Here is a 10,617-nt window from a genome sequence, read left to right on the forward strand (position 1 = left end):
ATATCTGTCTCTCTCTTATTTTATACGTTTTCTATGTTTAGGTTTCCACAATATTTTATGTGTTCCATTTCTCTGTAATATATAATTTTATAACAATATAAAAGATGAAGATTTTTTATAGAATATGTAAGATAACAATTAACATCCAGTATAGTGTCTGGAAGAAAAGTTGTGACTTGGTAATCAAGTTTGATCCTTGGGAACTCTGATGCATGGAGGAAGATTCATATGGAGATGGACCATGAGAATGTTGATGGAACGAGAAGGTCATCATAATGAGGTAAGTCTAATTTTCATTATTGTTGGTTATTTAGTTAACATATTATTAAATTCGACCTAGTAGAATGTTGTAGGGATACATGATGACATTTGAGGAAAGTTAAAATGTATGGATGAAAATGTATGAGGATTATTGAGGGAAGATCAATATCTGGTACCTAGCAACTGTGAAGTCAAGATGAAGGTATAAGTGAGAGAAGATAACCTGAAGCTCAAAGGAAGATCACTTTCAAGAAGAAGCTATGGTCAACTTGAAGTTTGGAAAGGATCAATGTAATTCCTTCATATCAAAGAGGAAAGTGATGAGCAAGAAGATTGGCCTGGAACCTGTCACAAGATTGAATAGAGAGGGTGGCTCCATGATACCTCGAAAGAAATAAATATAGATGATGCAAAGGAAAGAGGGAGCCATGTAGCTATGAATAATTGGTATTTTATACTCTTATGAAGACAAGATGTAGGCCATATGATGATGACTTCCCAAATAGAAAGGAAGTCTAGATCTCCTCTGATTTTGAGAGGGAGTAAAAGAGTCTCCTTGTATAGGATAAAGGTTACATTCTCAAGATTAAAGGATAATAAGGATGTCCTTTGTAGTTGAGAGGGAGTTATTTTGGACATCACATGTGCATTCTCCTCTTCAGGTGATGAAGAGAGAGTGACAGAGGATTGAATAAGCATTTATGCTTTTCTTGAGGATAATAAATCTAAGAAAGGAAAGGTATTGAGACTCTTTGAGGATGTGATATGTATCCAGGAGAAGAGTGGTTGAAGAAGACTTGTATTCTTTAAGGACCAAGATTCGATATCTAAGATAAGAATGGTCCTAAAAGGATATTCCTTGTAGACATTCATATGGGGTATGTACCTTGTAGAGGTAGTGTGGTATCACACGTAAATCCTCCTAGCATAATGCTCTTGATTAAAGCAAATATTTTCTAGTTAGGCCTCAAAGATAGTGTTGTTCATGATAATGATGCTTACAGTATGGCTTGTCAATCCAACTCTTTAATTTGAGATATGATGTTGTATTGGTTGTACAATTATGAATACCTCCCTAGTTAAGAGGGAGTGTTGAGAATGTAACTAGTTTTAGTCTTCATAATTGTTGTACTCATTTCAACATGTATCCTATGTAACAAACAAGAAAATAAAATAAAAGGGTTATTATTATTAAAGTATGATTTTCATACTCATTATTGATGGTATTCTAAGTAAAATCATGTTCTTCGTGCTTCTAGGGTTTGTTAGGTCTTAGGATTTATTGTCTTAAGTCAAAGGACTCAACATAATGTTTACAAGGCCCTTTCGGAAAAATATAATTGTAAAAAAAAGAATTATTTTGAGTCTAGATAGTCCAGGAAACTCCAAAAGTAAAAGTCGACCCTAATAGTTATAAGTAGGCCTAAAGGAGGGAAATCGACCCCTTGAGAATGCTATATAAAGAAGCAATTCAACCTTGTTTGGACTTACTCGCTTCACAAGTTTGATCTATCAAGAAAGAGTTTAATCTAAAGCTGGAAAGTAGGAAGAAGAAGAGCACAATTCTTAGAGAAGAATGAAGGACGAAAAATCTCTTTTTTTGGGATCTCTCTCACACATGAAAATTTCTAAGATTTTTGTTAGTATGAAATTTCTTGGAAGGTGTAACAAAAACACTTCACTTAAGTCACTGGTGACAAGTGACCCTAACAACAATTTGTGGTTGCTTACGCTTCAGATATGCAATAATAAAATGAGAAACACCTGAAACACAAATACATCCATGATTCAAAATGACAAACAACAATATATATCCAATGTAATAACCCAATATGGAAATACTTTAAAATGAATAATAATATTTATTGATAACACCTGGTGAAGGAGATATATAAAAAGGGTATGAAAATCCCCCTCCGTGGCTACATTCCTTCGATGTTCTTGATGCTTCAGTAATTGATTCTCTCTCTCAATATATGAAAAACCCCAAAACAATGTGTAGAAATTAGGTGGGAGCTCAAATGGAAGAAGATGATAATGGTGATGATGATAACGATCATGGTGAATAATGAATGGAAAGCCCTCTTATTTATAACAAAGTATTGTGTTGATCTGGAAAATGGAAAATAATAAAACAATATTGACCAAATTAAGATCTAACCGTAGGAATACTTTATTATATTTTTTGGAGGGGGAAAAGATTTTCAAAATGGTCAAATATCTTTATTTAGAAATAATTAACAAATAAAATGATTTATTAATTATTTTGAGAGGATTAAGATGTGTGAAATTGAAATAATTATTAAATAGTGATTTAACAATTATTCCAATAATAGAATTAAGGAATAATAAATGAATAGTGGTTTATTTAATTATTCATAGGTGATTTAGTCAAATGTGACAAGGAATCATTATCAAATTGAATGACGTAATAATTATTCCTAGAGAAAATTAAATAATTAATGATTTATTCAATTATTCTCATGGGGTTTTTTAATTTTAACCAGAAATAAATTTTAAAAAATGGTTTACTAAATTATTTCGCATGGTGAAGACTGCATAACTACTTTTACAAATAAAATCTGGAAGGTCACTAAAGGAACCCTGGTAATAGAAAAATGAGAAAAGGTTGGTACATGTATTTATGCAATGGTATTTCTAATTATGTTAATGCTTTAACCTCCACGGGAGAAGATAAAACATTGTGGCATCATAGGCTAGGGAACATGAGTAAGAAGGGGATGCAAATTATTCACCCAAGAAATTTGTTGCCGGGTTTGAAGCATGTTGATTTGGATTTCTGTGGGAATTGTGTTTATGGAAAATAGAAGAGAGTTAGATTTCTCAGAGTTGGGAAAGAAAAGAAGAGCGACAAAATTATATCTTGTGCATACAGATGTATGGGGACCTACTCAGGTATCATCTCTTGGTGGCTCTCAATATTATGTTACTTTTATTAATGATACAACCAGAAAAACATGGATTTATTGTATTCAAAATAAATCTAATGTATTTGATAATTTCAAGAAATGGAAAGCTTTGGTTTAGAATGAGACATGAAATAAGTTGAAGTGTCTTAGATCAAAAAATGGAGGTGAATATCACAACAAAGAGTTTGATAAGTATTATTCAAAGCATGGAATTCGTAGAGAGAAGACAGTTCTAGGAACACCACAGGAAAATGGTGTGTCAGAAAGGATGAATAGGACAATCATGGAGCGTGCAAGGTGCATGATATTGCATACAAAATTGCCTTTACAATTTTGGGCAGATGTTGTAGATACTACTATTTATCTAATAAACAGAGGGCCTTCAATTTTCTTGGATGGTGGTATTCTAGAGGAGGCATGGATAGGTAAAAAGGTAAACTACTCATTTTTAAAGACTTTTGGTTGTGAAGCTTTTGTCCACATTAATAAAGAAAATAAAACAAAGCTTGAGGCAAAATCAAAGAAATGTACCTTTATTGGATATGGTGTTAATGATTTTGGTTGACACTTATATGATTACGAAAATCAAAAAATCATTAGGATTAGGGATGTCATATTCAATGAAAGGGTCTTGTATAAGGATTAGCTGCAGGAAAAGAAACAAGAAAATGAAAACAAAGAGTACACAATGTTTGATGATATTATAGAAAAAGTAAAGGTGTTTGAAAATCATAATGATCAATAGCCCCAACCACAACAACAACATGTACCTCAAACACCTGAAAGTGGTGTTAGAAGATATATCAAGATATGTAGACCCCATGAATGATACTCTCCTTCATTATATTATGTATTGTTGATTGATTGTGGTGAAATCGAATGTTATGATGAAGCAATGCATGTAGAAACCATGAAGAAGTGGAAGCTGGCCATGAAAGAAGAGATGGATTCCTTGGTACATAACCACACTTGGGACTTAGTCAAGTTTCCTGTAGGTAAAACAACATTGTAGAATAAATGGGTTTATAGGTTGAAAGGAGAAGATGGAGGTAGAAAAAGGTATAAAGTTGGACTTGTGGTGAAGGGGTTTTCATAGAAGAAAGGTATATACTTTGATGAAATATTTTCTCTTGCTGTTAAAACGACTTCAATCATAACTATTTTAAGTCTAGTAGCAACAAAATATTTGCATCTTAAGAAGTTAGATGTAAATACAACCCTTCTCCATGGGGATTTGGAGGAAGAGATCTATATGTAGCGACCACAAGGGTATGAGGTCAAAGTGAAGGAGTAACTAGTGTGGAGGTTGAAGAAGAGCTTGTATGGCCTAAAATAGGCTCCAAGGTAATGGTATCTAAAATTTGATGGGTTTATGTCTGAACAAGGTTATACTAGATGTCACTCTGATCATTGTATTTATCTCAAAAGGAAAAATGATGGCAGCTATATTATATTGTTATTGTATGTAGATGACATGATTGTTGAAGGGTCTAACATGCAAGAAATAAATGTGCTCAAGGAAAAATTGGCAAATTCATTTGCAATGAAGGATTTGGGTGCTGCAAAACAAATCCTTGGTATGAGAATAACTAGAGACAGGAAAAATCGCAAATTAACATTGTCTTAGAGTGAGTACATATAAAAGGTGATCGAAAGATTTAATACGCAAAATGCAAAACCACTTAGTATACCTTTGTCTAGCCATTTCAAACTAAGTAAGGAGACGTGTCCCAAAACTCAAGAAGAGATGGATTATATGTCTAAAGTTCCATATGCGTCAACAGTTAGAAGCTTAATGTATGCAATGGTATGAACAATACCTAATATTTCACATGCAGTGGGAGTTGTAAATAGGTACATGAAAAATCCTTGAGAAGAACATTGGACGATAGTGAAGTGGATTCTTAGGTATTTGAGAGGTACCACAAATCAATCATTATGCTTTGGTGGCTCAAACATTACTTTACAGGGATTTGTTGATGCAGATATGGCAGGTGATAGAGATAACAAGAGGAGCACCACAAGGTATGTGTTTATTGTAGGTGTAACAACTGTTAGTTGGGTTTCAAAAATGTAGAGTGTTGTTGCACTTTCAACAATGGAAGCAAAGTATGTTGCTACTACAGAGGCTAGTAAAGAAATGGTTTGGTTACAAAGGTTTATGGATGAATTGGGTAAGAAGTAAGAGATGGGAAAGCTATATATGGACATTCAAAGTGTCATCCATATTGTAAAGAACTCAAAATTTTATTTCAAGGCTAAGCATATACAACTCAAGTACCATTTCATATAGTGAGTGTTGGAAGATGGATAGTTGAAGCTGGAAAAGATACACACTAGCCAAAATCCTACATATATGTTAACAAAAGATGTAACCATGGAGAGACTAAGATTTTGGTCAGTTTCAATTGGTCTTCAAGTATGATGATGGAGATGAGAAACATCCAGGTCCAAATTGGATTCATTGTCCAACAAATGAAGTAGCAGTGGAGTTACTATAATCAGTCTCCAAGTGGGAGATTGTTGGATGTGGATCCTGATTATCTTCCTGATTCAGAGGTCTTTGTTTCAGTTGGATGTATACCCCAGGAAGACTTTACAACCCACCATGTGATGGGTACTCCCCCCCGACAGGGGAATTAGGGGGTAGCAGGGGTTCGAGGGCACTACCCCCAATGCTAAAAAATAGATGTAAAATTTCCTTGTAAAATATTGTAATTTCATAGTCAATCTAGGCAATTCATCAAGCAGATGATCTGACAGTAGAAGTTATGTTTAATTTAGGTTTTTTTCCCCTAGAAGGAAATCCCTCAATTTATATGAGGGAATTGTATTGCGGTTGTGTATATGTGTATTCTAAGCGAGAAAGAGAGAGGATACTATGTGAGAGCAAAGAGGAAATTACAATGGATCAGCTGTAGGTTGTATCTCTTCATTTTGCTGGATAATATAAATGGAAGGACTGGTTGTTTCTTTGTGGATGTAGCCCAAATTGGGTGAACTACGTATATTTGTGTCTCTCTTGTTTAATGTGTTTTATATGTTTGTTTTTTTACAATATTTTATGTGTTCCGTTGCTCTATAATATATAATTTTTTAACAACTAGGTGATCACTTTTTGGTGATAACAGATTCCCGCTTAACATATGAGTGTTAGGAGTAAATTGTATGACTAAAATATATTGTAGGTTAAACTTCCACGAGACACCAAAGGGGGGAGAGAGAGAGAGAGAGAGAGAGAGAGAGAGAGAGCTGAAGCAATTCAAGAAAGGAAGAAAATGGATGGGACAAGATCTACTAAACTGATAGAAGTCTCCTTTTATGTTGGAGTACATGATCTCAAATGAGGCAGGGGAGGCATACCCATAACCATGGAGATAACTGAGTACAAAGAATATTGGTGAGCCCAACAAGGTGGGACTAAGCTACAAAGTACATGATACGTGATATGTGCCATCAATGGGACATAAAATAATACAATGATCCCATATAAATAATGTGCCTGGAAAGGCATAGGTCAAGATTGAATACAATAACATCTAAGGACGTGAGACATAATGCTCCTCAAGCTGATATGGTGAGGGGGGATCATAACTAAAGAAGCCCTGTTTCACAGGAAAGGGCTCTGAATATATGAATGGATCATCTGAAGGATATATGCATGTTGTGGGTGATGTAAGTGGCTGAAACTGAACCCATCACATTTGTAGAACTGCATCTGAGGTTGGATCAACATCTACATATATCTGGGCATGTGGGGGGCTACTTGAAGGGCCACCCCCTCATGAGTTTTGGAACATCTCACACACACCAAGGAACCACTGGTATAATTGTTTGGATCATGGAACCACCAAGTTTATGATTCTAAAGCATGCAATAATGAGCTGGCGTCTATCACGTGAGAAACAACCAAGTCAAAGGGAAATGGTGATTCCATTTTCTTGATCCGAAGCACCAAACAATGATGAAGGATATGACCAAGGTACACCATCCTCTAGATGAAACTTCTGGAATAAATGTGCTGAATTCGATAAAAGAGGGCTTGCCAGAGTTAATGCAATGAGGAATCCTTATCAAAGGCACGAGGATCATAGTAGAGTGACTGATGGATTGACCTCGGGGATGATGATGGAAGGAAAAAAATGAGTGGTGGGTAGATGACTTCCCTTGTCAGAGCATAATATGCATGGTTGACCTGGCAACAACTGACTCGATTTCAGAGGGGATGGTCAATTACTCAAACGAGAGCTTTTCAAAGACAAAGAAGTATAGCTGGAGGTCAAATATGAACACGATGGGATGGATGTGACACAAAGATGTATGGAACATTGTAACTGGACTCAAGGGGACTCGAAACAAACTCCATAGATGTAAGGGTGACTCATCTCAGATGCTCTAAACAAGGGTGACTCGATGATGCTGCCACATTGGGGAGGCCCAGAGGGGACCATAAAAACATGAGTAAATGATGGTTACTCATGATGAAAATTGACACATGAGTCAAGCGATGTGCGAGTAAAGTGGTACCAAAGTATAGATTTCTCAAATGAAGAAATTCGATTTTAATAGGTGGCAAAGTGAGACTTCATGGAAACAATGGTTTCTTGGTGAAGTTTAAAATCACTAAAAAAAAATGGATACCCATTATAGAACTCGGTGAGATCTTTCTAATGGTGCTGACGGTTCATCAAACGGAGCTATTGTTTGGTCATAGTGGGTGATAGAAAAACTAGGGTTTTTCCTATAAAATTGCTTCTTGCCCCCAAATCCAATTCATTTTCATAGTGAGTTGTGGGAGAATATGAAGAGGAGGAGAAGGCCCTAAATCTTATGGAGATTGTAACAGAAAAAGCAATCGTCAAAATCAAGATCTGTAGGTTGGAGGTAGGTGGCCTAAACTTACCCATCATTTTTGGTGGAACAGATTTTCATATTAGTTCTTCAACTCACTAGGGGAAACCCCTAGTATTCTTCATGGTCATAATGCACTTTTTGGGCCTTGATATGCATTCTGGAATGTAGAAAATGGGCCAAGAAGTGTGTCCAATGCATATTTGAAGGAAAAAATTGCATTCTAGACAAAGAGGAAGAGTAGGATGGGGGTCTCTATTGAGCTGAAGCTTTGTACCCATGATGTGTGCCTTTGACTCTGAACTAAAAAAATATAATGGTATGTTGCAGGTATGGTAGAGCTAAAGGTGTCATGGAAAGAAAGATATTTGGAGACTCTTCGTTATGATATTCATAGGAATCAAGCAATGAGAGGGGTTTTGACACGATATTGGATGCTAAAGTTCTTGGAGAACCAATTAATGAGGGTTGGTGAGCCCTTCATGTCAATGATTTTGAGCTACTGGGACCCAAATTAGGAGGCCTTTATAGTACATGGGAATAGGATCGATATCACGATCTAGGACATATATTTTTTGCCATTATTTCCCCCCCTAGGGGTGGTGGGGGAGATACATCTAGTGCTACCTCATGGGAGGCATATAGGAGAGTTTTTTTTTATCGTGATTGTGTAACAGGTGTTTGCCCAAAGGGAATTACCATTCATATCAGTGAATTAGAGAGGCTTGAGACACGAGCTACAACTGCAGAAATGTTGCAAATCTTGGGTAGTCATGCCTTCCATCATACACTGGGGGGAAGATGATGCTAGTGGAGAGTGTGTTGGTAGGGAACTACTATGGGTGGGCCCAGATGATGTTTTCATCATTGAAATGATAGTTGACACTATGCGGGTGAAGGAAAAATGATAATTGTTCTTTTGGGACAACATTATGCTCATTTTTCTTTAAGAAGATCTCAACCATTAGTCCTCATGTATAGATCCATGATGGGAACCCACAGGAGCCCAGGATGCACCGTTGAGGGAAGCTACGATAAGGTGAAGGAGGGGGAGTCGGACGAGTGTTTTGGACTTAGTTTTTTGCAAATTGGGACCATATGCCACTATACATAGATGATTATACATATAGTGGAATGAACTATCAAGGAGATTCTGACTTACCATCGCCGTCGAGATGAGCATGGGGTCTAGATGGTAAGCGAAAGTTGCTAAATATTTGATGCATTTATATTTTAAGAAAAATGTGTATGTGGTATTGATTTCTAAACTTTGCGGTATGCATATATATAGCATCGGTGAGGTTGGTAGGATACATGGGACAAGTCACAGTGCCTGGGGCTACAGATCAGGGTGGTTCCACATCACAACAGAGATCGGTTAGTGATGCTCTACTAGAGGATCTATGACGTCTATTCGATGTGCTACTAACTGGGGGTGACAGAGCATGGGTGGAATGAGTTAGAAGAACGATATATAGATGAGTGCACTAGGTTTCCCAACGAGTGGTGAGGAATCATGCAATGCATTTCTATGAATGGTCAAGTAGTACAAGACCTACGGGCTAGTGGGATGGAGCCATGGGTTCAAGAGCTTGCAAATGATAATGATTATGCATAGGGACATGTGGGTCCCTATTTTTGTTTTGTTATAACATGTGAATGAGGATTTTAAATGTATTTAGAGTAGTGGACTCCAAAAACTATATGTTGGATATACATAATATGGTTATGCATCTTTTGTGACGATTGTTGTTCTCCATTTGTTTATGCTATAGATGTCTTCTTCTGGGAATAATGAATAAATAGTGCAGTAAGGGAGAGGAAATGGTGGATTACCAATCTCATTTGGCATTGCATATATGAATCAAATGGACCAAATTTTTGGGTTTGCATACATGGTGTCACTATACCAAAGAGAGGCTTCGAATATAATGAACTGAAGCTCACCTAAACAACATGGTGGTTGACCAACCACGATGTCCAAGTGGATGGGTTGTTGATGTAATATCGAGGAATGATTAGGTGGATCATCCTTAGAGTGATCTAAAGTGATATGAGACTATAGAGCTTCTTCTAAATGGGGAATAAGAATCGTGCTAGGGTCAACACTACCAAATGCACTAGGAGGGTCAACACTACCAAATGGATGCCCCCTTACCCAAACATTGAGTGGAAATGTAATGTCCACAAGTTGTATGTGTTTCAAATTCATGGGTTCGAAGTAAGGGGTTATTGAACCAATCGACCTCACCATGGATGAAGTCTTTGGATTCCACAACATATTGATCATGAGTTTGTTGCGGAAGGAAGTATGCACAATGGTGCATATCATCCCAAAGATAATCAAGGGTGGTCATGGTTTCCATGATGTATTCATCATAATGGAAGATGTGGAGACTGGAGGAAGAGAGACCACATGATGAATACGATCTATCTTAGGCATATTCATGAGAAAAGAGGTTCACATATGCACTGTCAAGGCTGGGAAATGGGTGATTAATAGATGTGAGATCTACTGATGTTTATACCGAAGCGTTCGTTGAAGAAGGTTCGACATAATCAGAGTAGGAGACAT

The sequence above is a fragment of the Pinus tabuliformis genome, chromosome 3_2 (assembly GCF_031772625.1).
Source record: "Pinus tabuliformis cultivar Carrire ecotype Pingquan chromosome 3_2, CPIR1, whole genome shotgun sequence".
Lineage (NCBI taxonomy): Eukaryota > Viridiplantae > Streptophyta > Pinopsida > Pinales > Pinaceae > Pinus > Pinus tabuliformis.